Consider the following 5,645-nt stretch of genomic DNA (forward strand, 5'->3'; position numbering starts at 1 on the left):
AGGGTTTTTACCCTCTTTCTCAAAAGTTGTTATTACTTTCGAGACAGTACTTCTTGATGCACCAAACATTTATGTGTTAATCTTGGCTTTTCCGCTGATGAGACCTGACCTTGCAAAATATTTTATTTTGCTAAAAGTAGCTTAAAATCATGGTCCGGAAAATAGATGGTAAATGTTTTTATTTTTCATTCCCTTTCGAAATTATTCCTAATTGTGGTTTGGAGTTTTGTCTGCTTCTTCTAGCGGGTTAGATGTCCTATTATGGACATCTCTCTGATGTGTTTAAATGTACACTGTATGTATTTATATGAATAATATGTAGGCTATTGACTAGTTTTTCCTTCTCGCTAGACCACTGGTAGCAAATAGAATTTCTAAAACTTTTTGCTACCCTCAGATCTCAGATTTATTAATATATATATATATATATATATATATATATATATATATATATATATATATATATATATATATATATATATATATATACCTATCTATCTATCTATCTATCTATCTATCTATCTATCTACCTATCTATCTTATTTATCTATTTACACACTCATCAACGTACGTACCCACCTACCTACCTACCTATCCATAGCCCACTTTCTTTCTTCTCATTTCCTTCTCACCGCACTCACCCCACACCCCGTGTCACCCCGTCACGTCTTCCCTCAGTTTCTCATACTCCACCCCACCACCACCACCTTTCACTAATTCCCCCATTTACAGCCACCTTTGCTGACATTGCACAACCATCAACCCACACCCACCCGCACCCCCATACATACACTCCCCCCTCCAAGCACCTAACCACCCAACCAATCAACCAACAAACCAGCTAATTACACTTCGCTAATCTCATCACACTACCGATACCCTGCCCCTTTCTCATCACCTCCTCCCTTGTGTCCACCACCGCCGCCGCCGCCGCTGCTTCAGCGGCGGTCTTCATCTTCTCTTACTAACACCCCCTATCACTAACTACCCCCACGTATCTATCATCCACGACAACCCATCACTCGCTTCCTCTCCATAGTCTCTTCTCTCTCTCTCTCTCTCTCTCTCTCTCTCTCTCTTTCTCTCTCGATTTCTCTCTCGCTGTTTCTCTCTCTCCCTCTCTCTCTCTATATATATATATATATCTATCTCCCTCTGGATCTATAGATATATGAATACATACAGACACACATATATATATATACATACATATATACCTATATACGTACATTCACGCACACACACACACACATGTATATATATGTATAATATATATATGTGCATGTATGTATATATATATATATGTGTGTGTATATAGATCTCTCTTTCTCTCTCTCTCTCTCTCTCTCTCTCTCTCTCTCTATATATATATATATATATATATATATATACGTATATATCTCTTCGTATATATCGGTATATGTTTTACATAGATATAAATGCATACAAATGTATATATATATATATATATATATATATGTACATATATATATATATATATATATATATATATATATATATATATATATATATATATATATATATATATATATAGCTTTTTCCATCCCACATATTTAATTTATTTCTCCTCACATCTTACATCTCCCTCTCCCTCTCCCTCTCTCCCCTCTCTTTCTCTTCCCCTCTCTCTTTTTCTTTCTCTCCCTCTCTCTCTTTCTCTCTCCCCCTCTCTCTCTCCCCATTTTCTCTCTCTCTCTCTTTCTCTCTCGCTCTCATTTCTTCCATATCCAACAAGGAAGGCCCGCCAGGTCCGCAATAAATGGTTTTGACTGCATGGCACCGTCAAATATAGAAAACAGAAGCAGTAATACCAATAATAGGTATTAATAGACCACAATTAATACTTCGAATTAAGCCACACTTTAATACTTATTAACCTTATCTATCTACAGAAATATGCTTCTCATTATTGCTCCGTTCCCTCTGGGGTCGATATAATATGGACGAAGCACTGCGCTAAGTACAGCGCAACAACACAACAACCCGACAACAGCATTCAATTTTCGTCCCTGACGGTTTACGAATTCCGTTAACGCCTCGGGTCGTCGCCTTCGCCACCTATTCCTGCAGGCTCTTGCGTTCAGGGGACACGCAATGTCATTTGTTGCTGGTCAATTCGTTCACCCTTCTCTTCATCGTGAGGCCTCCTCGCGTTCTCACCTTTTATGAAATGGAATTTAAATCAAATGATATTAATGATGATGATGTTGATGATGGTAATGATGATGATGATGATGATGATGATGATGATGATGATGATGATGATGATGATGGTGAGGAGGAGGAGGTGGAGGTGGAGGTAGAGGAGGATAAAGTACGAAATTGATGTGTATGCGTGTGTTTGTGAATGTGTGTGTGCTTGTGGATGTGTGTGTGTATGTTACCATTTGACAATCGCATGTGTCTTCACACACACACACACAAACACAAACTCACAAATACACCTATATATATATATATATATATATATATATATATATATCATATTCATAAAAACATATATGTATACACACATATATGTATATATGTACCTACATACCCACAACACACATTTATATATATATATAAATATACATGTATGTATATATATATATATATATATATATATATATATATATATATATATAAATATATATATATATATATATATATATATATATATATATATATATATATATATATACATATATATATATATATATATAGAGAGAGAGAGAGAGAGTGAGAGAGAGAGAGAGAGAGAGAGAGAGAGAGAGAGAGAGAGAGAGAGATACATATATATATATACATACATACATGCAAAGTGACAAACTCACGATGCACGCATATCCGCAATCACATACAAGTGTGTAGGCACGTATGTATGTATGTATGTATGTATGTATGTATGTATGTATGCATGTATGTGGACATACATGTATATGTGTGTGTATGATGTGTATACATGTATGCATGCATACAAGCATACACAGCTACATATGTATATTATAAATTATTTTGTCGATCACTGGTGAAACAGAACTGCGTGATCTTAATCACGTAGATTGTAGTTGAGAAATCTGTTTACTCTTCCGTTAATGACTTTGGAGAAATGTATGAACGCCACAGCCACACCCGCCCCATCCACAACTCGCATTCGAAGACATAAGAGTCAGTGATTAATAGCTGTTGAGCATCGTTTATTGGAAAAGATTAGTCACCGAGTTGGTCTCAATTTTGTAAGGAAATTGGAGCAAAACCGGGACTTATGACCAGAGGCTTTGGACCGGCCTGTCTCCTTTTCCGGTTCAAATCATATGACTTCGTTTCTTTCTAGAATGACGATGGAAACGGCATGAATATCACATAGTCTCATCTATTGCCTTTTGTTGTAATGAGTCCTTGTGTAAAAGAATGAAATCTACATGGTGGTGTTCTTGTTGTTGTTGCTATTGTTGTTGTTGCTATTGTTAAGGCGGCGAGCTGGCAGAATCGTTAGCACGCTGGACGAAATGCTTAGCAAAGTCGACCTCGGCGCAATTTGAACTCAGAACGTAACGGCAGACGAAATACCGCTAAGCACTTCGCCCGGCGTGCTAACGATTCTGCCAGCTCACCGCCTTCAAGACTGGATCTATTAACAGGTGTTTTGCCGTTGGTAATAGAGTCATCCAGTAAGCTATAGATGTGTTGTTCGAAGCCCGCCAATAGGACCGTTTACTTTTTTATTTTATTATTTTCTTTTTTCAAACTAGTGTTTATAATATCTACAATATGACTTTAAAGTTGAATATTTTAGCAGTTAATTTATTCGTAATTATTTCCTTGATGTAAAAAAGAGATGGGATTTCATTTACAATTATTAATGTATGTATTTACAATTAATTATGTTGCTCGCCAAAACTTGTTGTACCTCTTTTGCTGCCGGCGATAAACAACATAAAAGTAACAATTATTATATTTCCACATATACATGCGTACATGTGTGTGTGTATGTGTGTGTGTGCGAGAGAGAGGTATGTATGTAGGTATAGACGTGTGTATACTCTCGCACTCACACCCGCACACACACAAACACACACACACACACACACACACACACAACAAACACAGTCGGATAAAGTCTAAATGATTTGCTTTGATATATATATATATATATATATGAAGACATACACTTCCAGCGTACGTTTGTATGTATGTATGTGCACAAATGTGTTTGTGTATGCGTGTGTGAGTGTGTACGCGTGTGTACATGTGTGTGTGCGTCCGTGTACTGTAAAAACAGAGAAGAAAAAGGGAAGATTGGGCTCCCAAAAATGAAAAAAAGGCAAAAAAAAAAATTGTGAAGAAAAAAAAGAAAGAAAGCAAAGCGGAAAAAAAATGGTAAATCTATAATAAGCGCGAAATTATGTTGACAAAATAAGTGTATGATGCTAAAAGAATAGAAGAATGGTGTTATGAAAATAAGGAATCACGTTTGAAATGGTAAAAGGAAGAAGTGGAAGAAAACAAAACGAAAATCGCTTTAAAAGACGATACTCGTGTAAAGAGGCCAAAATAACAGCTTAATGTTAATCCAAAACACATCCCCGTACCACGTATGGGTACGGGTATGTGTGTGCTTTTGCATATATCTGTGTGTGTGTTTCTGTGTATATTCGTGCGTGTCTGTGTACTTATACGTGTGTAGGTGAATGAGTGTGTTGTGTACGTTTGAAAATATATACATTAAAGAAATCTTTATTCCTTCCATTTTCTTTCTCTTATTCTCTCCCTCTCCCTCTTTCTCTCCTTTCTCCACTTTTTCTCTCTTCTTTTCACTCTCAAACTCTTTCTCTGTCTTTCTCTCCCTTTCTCATTCTTCTCGTTTCTCACTGTATTTGTTGCTTGTCTCTCTTTTTCCCTATCACATTCTCATTCTTTAATCTTTCTCTCTCTCTCTTTCTCTTATTTTATCTCTCTCTCTATCTCTATCTCTCTCTCTATCTATCTATCTCTCTATCTATCTATCTCTCTATCTATCTATCTCTCTATCTATCTATCTCTGGCTCACTCACTTCTCATTCTTCTTCCTTCTGTCTCACTTCTCTCTTCTCACTCTTTCAGTCACTTCTCTCTCTCTCTCTTTATCTCTTCTACTCCAACTTTTCTTCCTCTATCTTTATCCCTTTCTCTCTCTTCTCCCCACTCTTTCTCCCTTTACTTTGTCACTTTTTCGCCCTCTCTCCCTCTCTGTCTCTTTCGTCCTCTCTCTCTCTATCTCTCTCTCTCTCTCACTCTCTCTCTCTCTCTCACTCTCTCTCTCTCTCTCTCTCTCTCTCTCTCTCTCTATCGCTCTCCTTCTCTCTGCTTCTCTTTTTCTCACTCGTCTTTCTTTTTTTCCTTCTACGGCTGTCCTTCATTACCCCTTTTCTATCAATCTCTGTTTTCTTGCTGCGTCTCTCCACCACCACCACCACCACCACACTCTCTCTCTCCCTCCCTCTCTCTCTCTCTCTCTCCTTCTCTCTCTCTATCTATCTGTCTATCTATTTATCTCTGTTTCTATTGCCTCGATTACTTTCTCTTTCTCTCCCTGTCTCTTTAAAAGTTAAGTTTCATTCCGGAAGTAGCTGTAACCAATCAGTTGTGTCAACAAAGAAGAC

At 37.1% G+C, this 5,645-nt stretch overlaps 1 protein-coding gene across 1 annotated transcript in view; it reads left to right on the forward strand.

The window, feature by feature from the left end:
• LOC149131437 (uncharacterized) overlaps positions 1-5,645 on the forward strand; it is a 145,218-nt gene that overhangs the window by 87,689 nt on the left and 51,884 nt on the right. The window lies entirely within an intron of this gene.

This window comes from Octopus bimaculoides, chromosome 22 (genome assembly GCF_046866305.1).
Source record: "Octopus bimaculoides isolate indiv1 chromosome 22, ASM4686630v1, whole genome shotgun sequence".
Classification (NCBI taxonomy): Eukaryota; Metazoa; Mollusca; class Cephalopoda; order Octopoda; family Octopodidae; genus Octopus; species Octopus bimaculoides.